Consider the following 21,199-nt stretch of genomic DNA (forward strand, 5'->3'; position numbering starts at 1 on the left):
AGTGAAGCTATAAATGAGTGAATGGAACAATGTCACCTGAGGAAGAGCAGGAGGCCAGTGTGACTGGAATGGAGTGAGCGCTAGAAACAAAGCTGCAGGAAAGAGGCTTGAAAGGGAGTGGGAGGAGCAGATCACAGGAAGTCTTGCTAGGTGTTTCCCCACTGAGATGGGGCAGGAATGGGGGACATATGAATGGAGGATGGCCATGATCTGACTTCCCCTTTAACAAACATCTCTGTGGCTGCTGTCTTGAGAACAGCTGGTAGAAAAAAGAGCCAGGGTGAAAGCATGGAGAACAGTTAGGGGTTACAACACCTCTACCTTATAGGTTTTAGTGACAGTATGTGAAAGGTAATATGTGCCACTAGATTTTGACAGGTTCCTTGTCCCTTGTGAATGTTTAGGTTAGACAGCATTAGAGTGATGGCATGTGCATCTAATGCTAGAACTCCCCAATCAATAGGCAGCCAGAGAACTCATTCTTCCATAAGGAGAGAAAAAAGGAAAAAAAAAAAGGAAAAGAGAGAAGGGGAGGAAGACAGAGAGAAAGAAAATTCAATATATTAATAGTATAGGCCCAAATGCAATACTCAAATGACCATATCTGAAAATGAAAAAGAAATGTAACTCCCAATTTTTGGTAGAAAAAGAACTTATATAACTTTTATAACTATATAGAAACACATAAAACATTTTCACATATACTGAATACATATAACTTAAAAGAGTACTGCAAAATAGATTCTAGCAACACAAACACTGCTCCATTGTATTTTCTTTATCTGAATGATATCATAACTCTGACATATATATTTATATGCAATAAATATATATGACATATAGAAAGTTACAATAAATTTTCATTAAGTAAACCTAGACTTTTGCAACTTCCCACAAAGAAGAAAAGCAAAATCTTTTAATCAAAATAAGCTCTCTTTCTTAGAAAAGGTATTGAAATGAGATTGCACACAGGTCACTGAGCTTTTGTTTTTATTTATCAAGTGGGCACTGGTGTGTTCCATTGCAGATAATAAGTAAAGGCAACGTTGATGAAGGGAGAAAAGGGTCATTCTTTGTAATCCAATTATCTCAACAGCTTTCAAGGTAGAGGAAACTGAAACAAATATGCAAAAACAATGCAATGAGAAAATGTTTATCCATATATTAATTTTTTATAAAATATTTTGACATTTGCCATAAAAGCAAGCAACTATTATTGAATATTCACATAATAAGCATACTTTAGATTTTTAGAGTCACATTTTTCAGAATACATTTTATACAGAAACCTCTTAGCCAAAGAAGGTCATTATATATTCACTGTCTTAAAAGCTTAGTGGAACTATTCTAAACACATTTTTGGAACCAAAACCAATTTAATAACTATGTGTAGTAAGAATTATCAAGACTCTCATTTGAGGACTGATTATTGTTGTTCTGAGGAATGGGTGGGTGTGATGTAATGTAGCTGCTAGACTAGCTGGAGGATTAGAGACCTTCCTCTGTGCAGACTGTTAGTAGTTTGCCTGTGCTGTGCATTGAATTCTGTTTTAAAGCTTATTCACCAAAGGGTTGGTGTTTTGTTTTTGTTTTTTTTTTCCTACCCACCTTCAAGGAGAGTATTTCTGGGTTTGGAGGATATTCTGTTTTTAATTGTATTTTCTTAACAACATCAATAATACAAACTGATTTTCAGAGCATGTTTTACTTTGCCTGGGTATAATACACTTTTATACAAAGGTGGAGGCTGGCAATGTGATTTAAATGCCATTGTGCTTACTCACCATTTGGTATCCATTGAAGGGAGATGTGACTTGTTATCTAATCAGGAAGGTGGTAAACTATCATCTTTCTGTCTCCAAAATAAGGCATAATCATTAAAGATGTAATTTGAGAATAAAATGTTCATTTAAGAATTAGATGAATTAAACAATTTCCTTTGATCCAACAATCAAATAGTCCTCCTTATATCTGGAAGGCTACACTTGTTATATATTTTTAACAATCAAAATGCAGAATTACAAATTCCTATGTGAAGCAGAGTGTGAAGTATAGACCTTTCCTCTATCTACGTATCTGACCTACCTGCTGTGCCACTTTATCCTTAATCACTCAATGGTTTGGTACTGACTTTGCACTGGGCCATTCCATTTTCATCTTTCCTTGTTCCTTTTCCATCTGAAGATGTTCATTCACCTAAAATAAATTTTATTCTTCACTTTTCAAATTCCCATATTTCTAGCTCAAGTAGGACACTACTTCTTTTCCCTATAAAGTTTACCTAACTAATGTTATCCTTCTATTTTTAACTTCAGAATTCTTTGTATATGTTATTTGGAAACAATGTCCCTGATGTTTTATCTATTTGTCCTAATTCTGAGTTAGAGTTATTTCCTTTATCACAATAGCTTCATATCTACTAATTTATTAGAGCCATTTTAGTTATTCAAATTCTTAGATTATTCTAAAACATACACATTTTATTTCTTTCCTACTATCTTATAATCCATCAGCATGACTCAAGTACTTAAACTGAGGCTCTTTGTCTTCTAAACTGCCGCTTAAACCAGGAAAATCATAAAAATCTTTTATCAGGCCGGAGATATTTATTTGTAGTTTAGAAAATTCAACTGCTACTCATGATGGGCTAAAGATCCACCTTTCAGCACTGGTAGTGATGTCTAAGGTAGGCTAAGCTAAACTTTTCTTTTTTTTACTTATAATATTTTCAATTTATGATGGTTTATCAGGATATAAAACCATTCACTGTAAGTTGAAGAGCATCTATATTTTACACACAGAATTGAAACTAAGTTGTATAGTGACAGGGAGCGATATGAATGTTATAAACCTTGTCAAATTGAAAACAAACACAAAAGCTATAGTTAAAAATTGGAAGATATAAGTATGAGGTAACAATGTTATTTGTATCCACCATTATATCAGAATCAATGGTTCTGTATGGTTAAAATGAGTCAAATCCCTTTTTTTTTCTTAACTTTGGGAATAAGTTTAAGAAATAATATCATTTGGGGGCTGGGGTTGTGGCTCAGCAGTAGAGCACTCACCTAGCATGTGTGAGGCACTAGGTTCTATTATCAGCACCACATAAAGATAAATAAATAAAGGTATTGTGTCCATCTACAACTAAAAAAATTTTTAAAAATGTATCACTTTATTTTTTATCATCTTGTTAATTTACTGTTTGTTTTAAATGTGCTTGCAAAATCCTTGAATGCTTCTTTGAAGCTGCAATATAGTTCTACAGTTTTTTTTTACAAAAATAACAAAAAATAAATTGTGTCAAAGAGATTTTAGTTGCATTCATCACTAAGAAATTTGAACATTCTCTGAAAGAGCCACAGATAATTACCTAGGCTTATTTATTAAAAAATCTTCTATGACAAACTTATTTTTCCTAACCATAGTTTTATCTCTGCTCCATGGATTATTATTGCTCAGATTCAGATTTTTTAAGTGACCTGATGAAAATATCTCTACTCTTTCTCCAACTTTGTCATCTACTGAGCAAGGCAAGATTTAAAAAAAAAAATCCATATAGAAAGTAAGCATTCTGAAAGTTTTCAAAACAAAAAATAATTCTGCTCAATTCAACACAGCTTATGTGATTATATACTATATATGTACATATATATCACATGTATTATTCATAAAAGAGCAATAATTCTTAATTTATTAAATGTTATTTTCTTAGTCAAATCAATTATTGTCTTAATTAGGGTTTTTTTCATAAGCAAAACATAACATGTAGTACTTTCTTGTTGGCCATGTTTGAAATCTGCATAAATGTTCACTATAGTATCAAATTTGCTACAATTCCTACCAAATTGTGACATTCCCATAATTATGCTCATAAAGTTGCTCAACTGAACCAATAATGTTAGATGTTGCATCACTGAAAACTGAACCAGGCATTCAACTGCCACATGGCATGATATTTTCTCATTTGCATATAATCTCTGTTCTGCAACACTGGTACTTATATATTTTTAATTCAACTTATAAATATGTAATTTTATTATTTAATAGGCATTTTGCTCTTCCAGTATGCCTGAAATACACAAGCAAAATCTAACATCCTTGTATATATTTCTCCTCTATCTCCAAATAGTTTGAAAGATAGACAATACAGAATATTTTGAAATAGAACAAAGTAACCTGATTTTAGTAATTTCTTTTGTCATTTGAAATATTCAAATAATATTCATTTCCAAAATTCATATAGTTGGGAAAATTAGAATTTCTTATTTGATATTGATAAATTTCAAAAAGTAATTTAATAGTCAAATTGCATAAACATATACTTAGATTTTCAAAAATTATTTTCAGTTTAATGGATTATTTAAGCTTTTTTTGTTTTTAACTTTTTGGAGAAATCTATTATCTATGGTTGATATTTCTGTGATATGTATTATTAAAAGTAAAACATTTCATTTTTGCCTGGTATTCTATGTTTTTCTTCCAAATGTTTTGGTATGATACAAAAATTTCCCTTTATTTTTTTCTAATGTCTTTTCATATTATATTGTTGGTATTTTGATAAAGTACTGACTGTAGTACTTTATTTTTAAAAAATTCTTAAAGTTTCTATTATTTAAAGTAATATGCAAGAAAATTTCATTAAATTTAACAGCAGTCAGTATATGTACCAGTAAAAGCATTATTAAATACAAAAAATGCAATGATACAATTAATAGATACTAACATATTACTTATTAATTTATTTCATGTAATATCTACCTGTGGATTAGTGTACAAAAATTATTAGTTATTAATGGTATTTTATGAGTACCATTTATGATAATAAATACCAATTAGGAACTAATTTCAGTAGTCTTTTTTTTTTTTTTTTGTACCAGGGATTGAACTCAGGTGCACTGGACCACTGAGGCACATCCCCAGCCCTATTTTGTATTTTATTTAGAGACAGTGTCTCACTGAGTTGCTTAGCAATTTACCCTTGTTGAGGCTGACTTTGAACTTGAGGGTCCTCCTTTCTCTGGAGTTGTTGGGATTACAGGCAAGCGCCACCCTGCTGAGCTTCAGTAGTCTTAACAATCATTCGTAATATAATCTTCACTGATAGGATTTGAGTAAACTTTTCACTTTACAGTGTTCCCTACATTATAAACCATTTTCATATATTAACTTTCAGTATTCTAGACATATTAATATTTGCACAAATTTAAAAATTATTGAACATTCATCTAACCAACGTTTATTGAGCACCTAAGTGGGTCAGGACATATTACCACATGACACATTCTAGATGTTCTAGGGGATTAAATTAGAGTCATAAATATAAAGATTATTCTTTTAATTTAAAATAATATTAATTAAGAAAATCATATAGAACATAAAAATTAAGTAATTTAAATTTTGTTACTTTGGATTTTTTTCTATTTATATTTCTATAAAAGTTATAAACCCTAGATATCAAGACTATTGCTGTCAACTTTTCAATATTGTACATCCAGTCTGACATAATCTTATAAAATTATACAAATACCTCACCCATCTTCCTCTCCACTAGACATATGAATGATTTCCAGATTCTTGCTACTGTAAAAGATGTTGACTATGAAAATATTTGTATAGGTTTCCTTTTGTATATTGGCAAGATTTTTTTTCTCAAATATATGCCTATAGATTCTTTTGTGTCATAGTGTGAGTATTCAACTTTACAAGATAAAGCAGTCCCATTTTTAGTGTTTAACTTCTCATAGTTTCAATTATCCATGGTAAACCACAGTCTGAAAATATTAAATGGAAAATTCCAGAAATAAATAATTTGTGTAGTCATCCTAATTATTGTACCTATCATGGTAGCATGATACTAATGTTCAAGTAACCCTTACTTCACTTGCTGGCCCCAATATACATTTTAAGTATAGTTAGGCTGGAAATGTGGCTATGACAAGGAGAAAATATGAAGTAATTCTTTAAGATGAAAAGATGAAAGTTCCTCATTTAATAAAAAAAGGAAAAAAAATTCATGGAGCTTACTAAGATCTACAGTAAGAACCATCTGTGAAATTGTGAAGGAAAGAAAGGATCAATGGCAATATGTTACACCAGAAAGCATTGAGACTAAAAGAATCTTTGGTAGGGAAAACCCTGAAATGAAGGGCGCTGAACCATTTACTGCAAGTATGTACTGGGAAAAATTTAATATAACTATTTTACAGTGGTGTTCACATTTGGGGGGACCTTTGGAGGGGGGTTGGGATGAATCCCTTGAAGAGATATATAGGGCAACTACTATAACACCAAACTGTTTGCAAAATTTCTCATGCCATTTAAGCTTCCCACCAATAAAGTTTAAGAAAGCTGATATGTGCAAATCTTTTGATCAAGAATACTCCTTTTTGTGGTTGTTGTTGATGTTGTTGTTTGCAGAGATGATGGGGACTGATCTTAGGACCTCAGGCATGCCTTGCAAGTGCTCTACTATTCAGCTTCATCTTTAGTCCATTGATTTTTTTTTTTTTTTGCCTATCAACAGAGTGTAAAAATTAACCTCAATGTAATCTTGTTTTGCATTTCTCTCATCACTAAAGATATTGAGAAACTCTTCTTTCATTTATTGGTTATTTGTATTTCCTCTTCTATGAAATGTTTTTGCATGTCTTTTATCCATTCTTCTATGAAGTTTTTTTTTAATTGACAAGAGTTTAATTATTTTTGACAATTATATATTGTTGCTTGTGTGTAGAAAGAATATTTTTCTCTAGTTTATATGACATTTTCACTTTTACAAGTTATCTCCTAGTCAAAATTCTTCCTTTTAACATTGAAAGATTTATCAATACTTCATTTTAGAAGAATATTTTGTATTTTGTTTATAAAATTTTCCTACTAAAATCTAAGAGACATTTTACCTTTAATTTTAAGCTTTGTTTTTGACATTTAATGGTTTAATTACCTAAAATTGAGTTTTGTATTTAGTTGAAGGTAGGAATCCAATTTAATACCTAGCTATTTTTCTATTCTATTCTTATTTTGCCTATGACTTAAAATATTACTTGTATGACATAAAGTTTCATAAATTCATGGGTATATTTCTTTGACTAATTATATTTTTTCTTTTGAATCTCTGTATTAGTGCCACAGTATTTTAATCATAATAATTTTGTAAGTCTCAAGAATTAGTAGGATAGATGCCTTCTCAATACAGATATTAGAAGTGTTCTGGCTACTCTTGGCTATTTAATCTTTGATAGAATTTTCAGAATCATTTGATAAAGTTCCTTGTAAAACCCTGTAGTTTTCATTAATATACTTTTTATAACACTTTAGTTGAGATTACAGAGTCCATATATCAATCAGAGAGAACTAACAACTTTACAGTATTTAATTCTGCTTATTCTGATCATGGCATAAATTCTGATTTACTTAAACATCATTTACTCTCCCATAATAGAATTTCACACTCTTCTGTGTAGAATACTTGCAAACCATCTGTCAGCTCATTTCTAGATATTTAATATCATTTATTAATACTTTAAATGATGTCACAGACTATGTAATTTTTGTTTGCTTTTCATATTTGAAAATAAGCTTTGTATTAGATTGAACCACAACATATAAAATTTTATGCCAAAATTATCAAATACTGCAAATTTAATATGATTTGCCCTTGAATATAAATTTCATCTTATTTTCAGTCACTTTGACAAAGTCTCATTATATTTAATAATTTATTTGTAGAATCTTTAAGATCGTCTATGTAAATGATTATGGCATAGGTACCCATAATATCTCCAATTCCAACAACTATTTGTAATTTTTTTCTTCATGTTCTGCCTACAACACCCACTATTATAATAGGGTATAAGTGATGACTATATAATTCATTGCACAATTCAAGGTTTTCAAAATAAATCTTCCACTGTTTAACAATTAGAATAATAATTGTACTTTTAAAGAACAGAATCAATTTGTCAGGTAAACAAACCCAAATTCTAATATCAATTTCATAATTATTTTTGTGTATTAAGTTTGAATTTTACCAAATTTTTCTGAATGAATTGAAATAATAATATGATTTTTTTAATTTGTGAGAACATTTGGAATTACACTTATCAGTTTCCTAAAAGTTAAACTATTCCTTCAGACATGAAAGGAGCCTAACATTATGGAGGTGCTTCTTTTCACAGATTTTCTTTAATCATATTACCTTCGTAATTTTGCTTTCATGTGTCTGATTGAAAGGGATATGTGGATTTTGTTTTTGTTTTTGCTTTTATTAAATGAGTTAGAGAATTAGAGGTGAAGACTTTTTCTCCTTTTTTTTCCTATTGTCTAGAAAATTTGATCAAAAATGGGGATGAAGTACTGATTGAATCAGCATAGTTCAGAAGCCTATGGCCAGTCAAAAATAAAGAGAAAAAAATGTGAAAATGTTACTGTGACCAGAAAGCTCTCAAAAATTGAAAGGAAGTATAGAATATACCTAAGACTACCCCTCCCAGAAAGGAGTGAGAGGAGTGGAAGATTTTCCCAGTGTCCTGGTTCACTGCCTATAGGGCTGGTTTCCATCTTATCTTATCTTGAGTATTGATGCAACTACCACAGTTGGGTGGAGGTAGGAAAATGAGTGGGTAGGAAAATGACCATGCTTATTTATATCTTCCCCAACATAGCTCAGGGAAATCAGGAAAGGCACACAACACAAAGCTTCTCTGTGGGGAAGGAAGGAGAAAGATGGAGAATGCCCCCAATATCCTAGCCCATGGTTTACATAACTGCAGAAAAGAAACTTGAAGAAAAATCTCGTGAAATTTTCCAATCAAAATAACAGTTGTTTTTACATTAAAAAAGAATGAAGAAAGCCTAGGGCATTTATGGAACATCATTTGACAAATTAAGATAGCATTTAATAAGAGTAGAAAGCGTATTTAATTAATGAGTAACAGCTGAAAACATACTAAAATTGGGGATCAAGGAGAAAGGAAATGGCTAGTTGCTATTCAGTGAGTATGAAGTTTCAGTTATGCAAGAGATTTTTTTAAAAAAATAACAACAAAGGAGATTAAAATAGTTTTTTTTCCCTTTCTTATTTGATGTAACTTTTAAAATCATCCTGGCTGATATTTCCTTTGAATAATAACTTCTTAACAACTGCTTCAATGGCTTTAAACAGTCTTAGAACTATTATATTTTCATTTTGTTATGTGCCAGTTATCATTGTTTTAGGCATTAATTGTTTCTAATTTTTCAAAATTCTTCACATATAATTGTTTAGACTGTTTTACTGTTTTTATAATTATATTTTTGCTTTCTTTATTGACCATGCTTATTTATGTCTTCTTAATTTTCTCTTTTGATCAATTATAACAGAGGTTTGTTTCTTCTAATAGTTTTTCACAAAAATATCAAACTGTTGGCTTTATTGAACATCCTTTATTTCTATTTTAATGATCTCTGCTCTAATTTTCTTCATATCTTTAATTCTTAAGACTATTTCTATGTATTGTTAGTGCTTTATTCTGTATCTATTAAATAAAACTAAAGATAGGCTTACATGGAGATTTCTGTGATCTTCCATCTCTGTCCTTACTCTCTTTGCAATAATTAAGACTTTTCCAGTTTGTAATCCACAACTTCCCATGCATAACAACAGAAATTGATTCTAGTCTCCAAATATTTCAACTATAAAATTTTGTTGTAACTTTTCTTGTGTGATTTTTTAGGTTAATTTGTGCTAGTGAAATATTTGAAACTAGAAAGTATTGAGTAAATATTTGTGAAATAAATAAATCATTTGAAAAGGTAAAGCTGAGAGTAGAGCTCAGTGATAAAAAGCATATTTAGCATTCATTAGACCCTGGGTTGGATCCACAGCTCTTCAAAATAAAAAAGATGCAATTTAACTATATATGTATAAATTACTACCAATGAAAAGCATTTTTTCCTTAGAAAAACCTTGTATTTCCTTACTTTTCTCTGTTTTTTAACATTTTAAAAAATATTTATTTAGTTGTAGATTAACACAATATTCTTATTTTTTTATTATTATGTGGTGCTGAGGATTTAACCTAGTGCCTCACATGTGCAAGGCAAGCGCTCTTCCACAGAACTACAGCCCAGCTCCTGTTTTTTTAACATTTTAACATCTAAGTGGTTGTCTCTTTCCTACACTTCCAAATTGCAATCAACCTTTTTTTTTTTAATTTAAGACCTTGACAAGTGGCAAGTGCTGTTTAACCTGTGAGTTATAATATCTAATATTGTATAATATGTAATATATAATTGATGTACTAACAAACAAACTAAAATTTAAGAATGTGTTTATAAAACTGAAATGGTAATATGAATGCAAATTCTGGCTTTAATTTAATGCAACTATGTCACTAATATGTGTTTTAAAGTTTTGGCAATGTAAAAAATGAGAATAACTCATCTACATTTTCAGGTTAATATTTTGGGCCAATGAGATGTCCTTTATTCAGACTCCTGCAGGGTTTCCATTCAAAAAGAAATAAGCCAGTAAACTATTGAAACAAAAAAAATGTAACATTTGTTTGCTTGTAGTTTACTTGTAGATAATATTGGCTGAAAGGAAAACAGCATTACACTATAAAGTAGCACGGGAGACTCTCATGCCTTATTTTTTGAAATGTTTGGCCAACATCAATTAAGTTATAAATGCAGTTGTAGTACAGTAGTGATACAAGATTCCATACAACCAGGAACAGCTTGCAGGTCATATTGCTGATCCATGATAGAGAAATGATAGTTATTTAATTTCAAATTAGACATACATTTCCACAAGGACAGTACTATATTTGCTAAGATATTTTAGAACAGACATTTAAAATAATTCAGAAGGATTTGGGGTAGATAGAATGTGATAGCATTCCTTTTCAAATCTTTTAAATAAGGTAAGAACAGTCTAACCAGTTTTCAGTCTCTTGGAAGCACTTTTGGAGAATTATTTTGAATACCAAACAAATTGACATGAAATAAGAGCCTTATTAAGAGTAGCTGGAAAGAATAATGTTTATCATTGATGCTACAGATAGCAATTGCTTACTCACGGGTAATAGGTGTCATGGCTTGCAGGTCTTCTCTTCTATTCATTTTCCCCAAATTGAAAAATTGTGAGATTATTGGATGAGAAAAAATATTTGATGAGTAGGAAAAGCAGAGAAAGTTCACAAGCAAAAACACGCATGTCATTAATTCATTCTGAATTCAGTGACAATTACATCTATCTTTTTACTTCTTTTAAACAATAATATTCACTATTATACAATAATTAATAAAGTCAGATTCTTTACAGAGAATATCCCATTTAATTCTCAAAATTTGGGGGGTATATGTACACTTAGCTCTTTCTATTCCATTTCTATCTCACTATCCATTTATTATAATAACTTGAAAAATTTTACCAGAAATCACTGCTAAAATAAAAGGTCCCTAAATAAAACTGCATGCACATATCATAAAAGACATCTATATTGAACACTTGTTCTCTTATAAGAGAACTTTGACCATTTCACAGTTCTATCTCTGCTGTTCTTTTGACGTGATTATGACTTGAAGTTTTTGAATCTATTGTATTTTATTACTATGGTCTTCTCTGCCTTTTAGTTAGAGGTTTTGCTATCATTTGTCCTGCTTACTTGTGTCAATACCTGAGGGCATTACCAACAAGTTTCAATTTAGCTAGATTCTTTTCATATATACAATGTCATTTCATCATTTCTTTTCATCGGAGCACGAACTCCATGTGGTAGAAAGGAAAATTCATAGTAATATTGTACATTGTGCAAAATATATCAATGACTTCATTTTTTATTAAATAATTAGGTCATTTGTATTTTGAATGCTTTATGTTATCAAGAGATCATTTATGGATGGTTATTTTTATATTTAAGAATGTTTTCATAACATTTGGAACCCCTCATTTCTCCCATTAAAGATAATGGAATATAGGCTCCTGCTATCTGGAAATTTGCTATCAAATGACTTCTTTAATAATGCAAAAGATATTACCAATAAGAGCAGCCTTTACTTTCATTATTAAATATTTAAAAAGAAACAGACTCCCAAGTAAGTTTATTGGTTAAACAAATGTTAAAGAGTTTTCATTATTAAATATTCCTAAGCAAGGTACTATACCAAAAATCAAGTATTATTCTCTGATAAGTTTTGTAAATGGTACTTGTGGATATGACTTTTAGAGGGAGAATAAGATTCAAGTAAGGAGTTAATCTTTGATAAGGACAGGAATTGAAACAGAATGAACACACATGAGTAGAATAAAGCAGTCATTAAAAACAAAAATGCACATAAACATTTAGCAGGCAATATGATAAATCTACAACATCTTGGACCACATAGATCCTGAACTGAGTTATTATATTTGGAAGCCAAACTGTGCCAAAAAGTAAATCTTCAGATTAAAAGAGCACTATTAATTTTAGCAATTGTTATTGCTCCACTAATGACAAGTGTTTCTCCTGACTACATTTTTTCCTCTGTCATGGTCATCATGTTTTTTAAAATGAATAATAATGCACAGTCCTATTGCAGTTTTCTCAGGAACCTTTCCTCAGCAGATTCTCTAGAGAATCATTCAGTGGCAATCACAAAACCACATTTGGCCTTTGAACTGATCTGGCAGGTTTTTCTTTGACTCTTTTTGACATCATGGAGATATCTTGCCAATACAGGTTGAGAAGCCATGACAACTCAGACACAGTGTGAAGGTTAGATTGAAAACATCCTCCCTATATACTGCAAATCTTACTCTCTAAACTTGTGTTGGATTTCTTCTTTCTCGTTTTAATTAAGAACTGACAGAAATTGACCCCCTCTCTTCAATCTTGCCTGCTTTGAATTTCTATCCTTTTTACTTTCTGGAAAATTTTCATACTGAAAATTCCAACTTTGTGAACAATCATCATTATAGATGTATATGAGTAGAAAAATTATAGGAAATGTTTAATAACTGACAAAATAGCTCCTGATATTTCCACACTGTGTTGCCACCTTCTCTATATATAACCTACTTTCAGGGGTAACAAAATAATTTACATTAGAGACCTTGAAATATTAAACATGATCCAAAATTTGTAATGGCTGAAGACAAGCTTATGTTTATAAGCAAAGAATAATAGTTCATTAATGTAGAGGACAAAGTGTAAATTAGTAGACTCTGTATTAGCTGTCCTGAATCCAAATTTCTATTATTTTCTAGCTATGAGACAATATGTGAGTCACTTAGCATCTGCTCTTCTCTTGTGTCCGGTGAAAAATATGTATATATCCTCTTCCACCTGACTTAATCTCATGAGATAAGTCCTGTCAGGTTTGAACAAAACTGTACTTTGAATATAGTATTATGAATACCCATTTTTGTAGGCTAAAAAAATGGTCAAATATCAGCAATTTCATAAAGTTTGAGCCAATAAAAACCCATTTAGTATTTCTCTTCACTTTAAAAGAAAATTTTACAGAGCTTTCTTGAAAAGCAAAGTAACTTTTAATAAGTGACATTTCATAGTTGAAGAGAAATTAACAATACGTATAAATACAAAAAGAAGCCAGACCTCCACTGACAGGAAATGCAGATTGGGCAAATGTCACACATATCCAAGGTCAAGCTAGCATTTACTAGATAATTCTAAATAAACCAGGAAAAATAAACACATGATGATCACTGAAATTGTAAATTAAGACAAAACTTTATGACTAAACACAGTGGTAGGCAGTCTTTGCTTCTGGAAAATAGTCATGAATCCTGAGTCAGCACTAAGTAATACTAATTCACATTAGTGTTGTAAATGGCATTAGTAATGGTGACACTGCAACTTTTCTACTAAAAGAAATATAGTTCAAGGGATGCACATCTCCCCACTCAGATCCTAAACTCACTCTCTTGCTGGGTCATCCAGGAGAAATTCATATAAAAGTTTATTTTGCCCTTGGGCTTTATATTTAAAAATGGACAAAAAGTGGTATAAGTATCATGATAAGTTATAAGTTGCAGGATATTAGCTCATTTTAACCAGATAAAAATAAGCCAGGGATATTATGATTTGTAATTTCAAATTAAACATAAATTTGAGAAAATATAGCTATTTATGGCAATAAACATTACTCCCAGAATTTAGAGGTTTGTATTAATATTCTCTCTTAGAATTCTATGGGATGACTCTAATAAGCTGGGTTTTCTCCTCTGGCAATTTATGCTATTTTAGACCCACAGAGGTTGAAGCTGAGGTCTGCAGAGGACTTCATTGTACAGTTGTCCAAGATGACTTTACTCACACACCTGATAACCCCTACTCCTTCAGGTAGCCTCTCTCTCCAGCCTGAGTTTTTACATGGCCATTCAGAGTTTCAGGAGATAAAAGGCAGAAGCTACTAGCCCTTTAAATGATTAAAGCTGCAGCAGCTTTGTTTCTGCTGTATTCTCTTAATAGGCATAGATCGGTGAGGTAGAGGAACAGATTCTACCTCTGGATGGGATGTTATTGATAGTAGCCATCTGTAGAGATAAGCTGACACAAAAATATCAGCAGAGAAGAGCTCAAAGTCCCAGTAGTAAGACTTGAGAAAGAATGAGAAAATCAGACCTTCCCTGTTGACATTTTATGTATCTCTTTTCAAGTCCTAACTCTGCCACTTCTTGGTTGAGAAATATTGGCCAATTCAGCTATCTCTTGAGCCTCTAAAACACAGTAAATTATCATTAACTTAGAGGCTTGTGAGAATTCAAAGTGTAATGTGCTTAAAGTGATTAACACACTTCTTGGTACAGCAAATATTCGCTATTACTAGATTTTTATTTGGGACTTAAATTACATTAAAAGTATAAAAATGAGTTCATAAGAAATGTATGTATTTTAGAGAAATATGAAAAGTGTTTTCATGGTGTGTTTCATTCATTAATTCAAAATATTCCTTAAGCTGAGAATAATTGCCAGAGTACATGCTGAGTCCTAGTATAGCACAGACGACCATGGCATTTTCTCATACTTTGTTCCCACACCATTGGGGGACAAAAGAATTTGAACTAATAAGTTAGGATAAGGTATTGTAAATTCTGTATGAAGTAATAAAAATGAGGGTTTGGCAAGTACTTGGAAATTAGGAGAAGAATCAGAGAAAAAGACACATTTGAAAGAACTATTAAAAATGAGTAGGAAAATTATAGAAAGTCAATTCAAAATAGCTCCTAGTAAAATGGGATAAGAAACAGAACTATGTCATGAAATCATCAATAAATTAGGAATTGGGAAAAATGGATGAGGGGTGAGGATTTATGAACAATGGCAGTTATTTTCCTTTGATTAGCTCCTCCAACTCCTCCAACTCTCAAATCCACAGCTTGACCTAAGTCAGCAGTCCTTTGAGCCACTCTCAGGTTCTATTTAAGGCATAGAATATTGTTTAACATCTTCAGTTCTACTCATCACAAATAGCAAGGGCATAGAGAGGGGAGCTGCTCCCCCATGGAAGCAAAAAAGCAGAGAGATGGAGGGGACACAGGAAGAAAACAATCCTTTCAGTCCATGTAACCTACATCCTTCAGTCATGCCCCATATGCCTACAGTTACCACCCAGTCAGTCTATTTAAATGAGGATGGACAAATTGGGTTACAACTCTCACAATCTAATACCTTTACCTCTGAATATTTCTGTATTTATATGAGCTTTTGAGAGACCTCATATGCAAACCATTATAAGAGCCTTCTCCAGTCTTTTGACATTCAAACATTTTTACAAGATCATACATTTCCACAAACTGGAAATGTAAATGATTAAAATAAAAATAGAAAATTAGAAGGTATAATGTTTAACTAATCCTATATATTTCAGGGTTCACCACTCCCTACCTACTTCAGTGACCAGATATATGGATATCATGTCATCCTGCTAGAATATTTTAGTGTTTTATCTCTACCAGCAAGTCCATTTACAGATTTACAGCACTATAAACAGTCTACTCTAGAAAGAAAGAGAGAGAGAGAGAAAACCATCATGTTTCCTACTTAAAATCTTTTAATAATTTATTCTTTCAAGGAAAAAAAAACTATCCTAGAGCACTGCCTTTGGCTTTTTGGTCTGTTATCTCCCCCAGCTCATATCTTTGATTCTTTCCTTTCCTTCATTGTCTCAAATCTTACAAGGAAGACCTTCCTACACCCTGCCCCTAAATTCCCTGAGCTTATTCTTATTTACTGTTGAATATTTAGCTCAGAATTCATATCCCCCTCTGGAAAAAAAAAAAACTTCCTAGAGAGGCACAGGTGGTTCTACTCTGTGCTTCCAAGTTATCCTGAGCTTTTCTTGTATAACTCATTTGCTTACAAATGTATTCATCTCTCTGAGCCTGTCCCTGATACCTCTCAAGACCATAGACTATTTGCTTCTGTATTTTTGCATCATGCAAATTACCTATCACAAAATATGTACTCACAAATTGAGTCTTTTGAACTAGTGGATATTGTGAACTTTGAATTTCAATTTAACTTTTTGTTCTTTTTGAAGAGAGAGAGAGAGATGTAGCAGGAAGATTAAGAGATCAAACTTCAGAATCATGCAGACAAATCTCAAATTCTGCTAAAATTCTGACTTTGACATTTCTTGTTTATGTGAGCTGGAAAGGTGAACTGCTTCAAAATATGTAGATACCAAAGGAAAGCATGGAACTCCTCTTACCTAACATGCTTATGATCAGATGACTTACACTTACAAATGTCTTAAATTCAGGTGAGACACAGAAAACTATCAATTAGAATTCCATGGCTCTTTATCTTTCTCAAATGTACATACCATTTAATTTTTATTCTCTTAATTTCTTGCTTCATAACTTTCCATCTATATATAAATTCACCCAAATATGCTCTTGCTAGTGTTTCCTGTCAGTAGGAATCTATTTTTTAAGTGGAAGGATGATAGTGACTTTTTCACATAACCACAGAATCTGAGATTTCACAAAACAGAAACCTTAAACCTCAAGAAGAACAACCTGCCTACCTTCAGGGTTCGTGAAAAGCAATCAGATGTGTTCTTCAAGTTACTATATTTTGGCTGATAATGCTGTTCTTCAATAAAATGGAATAGAGCTCCTGAGTAATAGTGGTTTAAATGTCCCTGTTCCAGGAAAAAGCAAAATGAGTATGGGATTTTTTTTAAAGACTTTATTCTTTTAGAGTTGTTTTAGGTTCACAGCAATATTGAGAGGAATGGGACTAGGAATGTAGCTTAGCAGTACAGCAATTGCCTAGCATGTACAAGGCCCTAGGTTGAACTCCAGCAACACACACACACACACACACACACACACACACACCACAATTGAGAGTGGAGAAGAGGGCACAGAAATATACAATAAACTCCCTGACTCCACACATGCATAGTTTCCCCCATTATGCACATCCCCTACCACAGTAGTACATTTGTTAAATTTGATGAACCTGTGCTGACATATCATTATGCCCCAAATCTATAGTTTACAATAGAGATCATTCTTAGTGGTATTCTTTGTGTTTGTATGAAAGTAGAATGTCATGTGTCCATATCATAGTATCATAGAGAACATGTTTGCTGGACTAAAAATCCTCTCTGTTCTGCCTATTCAGCACTCTCCCCATAATAACAGGCATTGACAGCCACTGATGATTTTGTTATTTATATTTTTGTCTTTTCCAGTTGTCATGCAATTGGAATTATATGATATATAGCCTTTTCAGATTTATTTCTGTCACTTAATAACATACATTTATGTTTCCTCAATTACCTTCATGGACTATTGGCTCGTTTCTCTTTAGTGCTGAATAATATTCCACTGTTTGCATATATGATAGCTTATTCATCCATTCATCTACCAGTGGATCATGGCTTCCAAGTTTGGGCAATTATGAATAAAGATTCTATTAATGTACATGTGTAGGCTTTTACAAGTACTTTATTTCCTCTAGTTAGGATCTGGGATATATTTTTTTATAAAAGAATGCTTCCAGAGGACTCTGTAGTGTAAACAATAATAACAATGATAGCTGACAGAAAGGGTAATCTAGAACTAAAACTAGTGGTCAACTTAAAAAGAAGAGTTGAACAACAATGTCAAAAAGTTGATATTGATTCTTACAGGGGTAAGTTACAAAAATTTTGCTTAGAAAGTAATTGCATGCAAATGTATTTCTCATTGTCTTTTATAAAGCTTTATATTGAACAGCTAAAATACTACAAATATGATACTTAAAGTTTAGTCATTTGCAAGATGATAAAATGCAAACACAGACTTGTTTTGACAGGGAGATATAATACAGGAAGCAATGTAAAATGAAAGTAAGTGCTTAATAAAAATTACTCAACTTAGAAATTTTAGTGATCAGCATGGAAATGAGAGAAAGTCATATATCCTGTACATTTGTGGTAACCTCCTAGATGCCTCTTAATGTTTCTTGCCCCCGGGTAATCACATCCTATGTTGTTCTCTTATGCTGAATAGGACTGACTGGGTAAAAGTTGTGTTTTCTGATGCCAGGTTCTAAAGACACTGTAGCTTCTGTCTTGTTCTGCATGTACTCTAGAAAAACTGAGCAGCCACATAAAGAATTCAAATCACTCTTTAAAGAGAAATACTTACCAAGGGTCTGAAGCTTCTTGCAAAGAGATGACAATAATTTGCAGGGAATATGGATAAGTCCTCAGGCCTCAGTCAAGCTTTTGCTGACTTGTTGCCTGGAACACAAAAGAGATTCCACAGTGAGAACTACCTAGGAAATAGGAAATAGTTCCCTAGGAAATAGTTCCCTCATTCCTGTTCCATAGAAACAGGGTAAGGTAATACACAGGCATTGTACTAACATGCTAATTATAGGTGAATATGTTATGTAACAACAAGTAAATTAATCTGTATCAGTGGAAAAAAAATTGTCCAGAAGAAATTTTAAGGAAGCACAAAATTTGATAAGTCTTTGAAAATGGAAAATTAGGTAGAATAAAGAAATTATATAATGTTTCGAAAAGACACATGTCCTTCACAGAATAAAAGAAGCAGCAAGTCAAAGCAAGTTAAAGGGAGAAAGGAAAGAGTAAAAAAGAGAAAAATCAAAAGATAAGTAACAAAAGTCCATTTAAAAAAGGGGAAGAAGTCAAGAATGACATCATTTTTAAAAGAAATTAAAAATAGTAACCTAACAAAATCTAGGAACATAGCAGAAATAAATTGTCTAGCTCTTTATATTATAATTACAATACAATGCAAAGAATCAGATATACTGGCTTAATGTGATTTTAAGTGGGGCAGCTTTAAGAGATATATTGGACACTAATTAGGGTAATTAAAGAAAGCTAAAGAGGAAGGATTATTTTAATTGCCTTGTATGTATAAAAAATACATGAATCCAAACCCAATATTTAAGAGTATCATGAGTACCATAGCAAGGTATACTTGTTGACCTTAATGTTGCCCATACAAGTAATAAATTATTTATTCTTGTGCTACTCCAGCCGGTTGGCTCTGCTAGAGAGAAGAGTGAAACCTTAGTTTTGATTTCCATCCACTGATATGTTTCTTCAGCACATGAATGCAGAAACATTTGCTATGCAATCAAGCACTGGGTTGTATATTCTGTCTTTTTCTCAATTCCAAATAAAATTCAAGCAGACATATGTATCAATAATTTCAATATTAGGTAAAAATTATTTCCCTTTTTCAAATATGTCATCTAATCCAGTGATTTCAATTGGTATTTTCTACAAAAATCAATTGAGAAAGGCAGAGATGTTTGAGGTCAAATAAAATTTTATGTAGCAATATTACTGTAGTTTATTTCCTTTCTATGCAATTTTAATGCTAGTGAGTTTCTTTTGAAGTAAAGCAAAAGACTATTTGTCCATTTCAGAGTATAATAAAAAAATAGCTTAGGTAAATAAATGACAGAATTGTCAATTTTGATGTTTTGTTTGGTTTGGTTTGTATCATTCAAAGAGTTGCTTGATAAAGTATGATCACTGATTTGGAGTAAGTCTGCAAAACTTCATTGTAGAAATCTCTCTAACTCTTTGCATGTATTCCCAGAATCATTAGCTTTATTGAAGAATCAATCAAATCAGAGCACTTTGAATATTTCAGATTTATCTCCTTTATATTTTATAAAGAATAATACTTTATAACACAAAGTTATAAATTCTAAATACAATTTAATGCAAACTGATAGCTATTTGGTATATATTCTAATGATATTCCAATTTGTTCCTAATAACAACACAAATTGTTTTGTAGAAGAAATGTTCTATGCAAAAGAAAGTCGAACTTTTCAACATCACAAACAAGTCAACACACAGACTCATTCACAGTCCTCTGCTATTTTATTATGGATTTCCACGTCTTCATTCTGTAAGGCTTGGAGAGCCAAGCCACTGTCTAACCTTGATTTTGAATCAGAGTACTTAGAATCCCAGAGTGTAATAATCATGTTGGCTGCATTATAGCCTCAACATTTTTCTCTCTACATCCTTAGGGTGTTTTGTTCAATATTATACAAATGTACTTAATTTTCCTTATTTCTTAATGAAAAAGACTTCTACTTTAAAACAAAAAGAAAAAAGAAAAAAAGCAGCCCTACACCTTAATGCAACTTGTTGGTCTCTATTTCAGTAGTGCACAGACTGAAGTTTTAATTTTCCTCCTCTTTTTCTGGACCTGGATTTACTTACCTAAACTAGATTTAGAAACGTATTCTAAAATGTTAACTCAAAGTTCATCCTAAGCAAATAAAATCAGGATTCTAAAGTTTAATCCTTAAGCAGTATGCAAATTTCATCTGGTCATTCAAGTACCATGGTTTTCTAAGGCATGGCAACAGGGCAGTCACTAATGCTAATCCTTACACAAGTCACTGAGAGCATCTGTGAGGACAAAAATTCCTACATGAATATGTTTGAGTATTTTTATTAAGGCATATATTTGAAATAAAGTCTGATATAACCATTTATATAAAAATATATCTACTGACCAATGAGTTGCTAATATTTCTATAAACTTTTCAGTATTTATTCACACTGTATCTCTTGTTGAAATTAATGAACTGTGTGAATGTTAACAAATGGTACAACTGCAACGCAGATAAAACACAACTCTTCAAAATTCTTATCTTCAATACCTTCTTGCTGTGCCTTAGGCTTTCAAATTCTGCTTTTCTACATC

The 21,199-nt window shown here is 31.7% G+C and overlaps 1 long non-coding RNA gene across 1 annotated transcript; it reads right to left on the bottom strand.

Annotated features, from left to right (window-relative positions):
• Nucleotides 1-973: 973 nt before the first annotated feature.
• On the bottom strand, nt 974-18,725 carry LOC120889284 (uncharacterized). The gene is made up of 5 exons (XR_013424609.1): nt 18,635-18,725; nt 17,020-17,136; nt 11,064-11,098; nt 2,086-2,196; nt 974-1,114 (listed from the first exon to the last, which is right to left on the bottom strand). It is a non-coding gene; the product is annotated as an uncharacterized LOC120889284 (long non-coding RNA).
• Nucleotides 18,726-21,199: the final 2,474 nt, after the last annotated feature.

This window comes from Ictidomys tridecemlineatus, chromosome 8, assembly GCF_052094955.1.
Source record: "Ictidomys tridecemlineatus isolate mIctTri1 chromosome 8, mIctTri1.hap1, whole genome shotgun sequence".
Lineage (NCBI taxonomy): Eukaryota > Metazoa > Chordata > Mammalia > Rodentia > Sciuridae > Ictidomys > Ictidomys tridecemlineatus.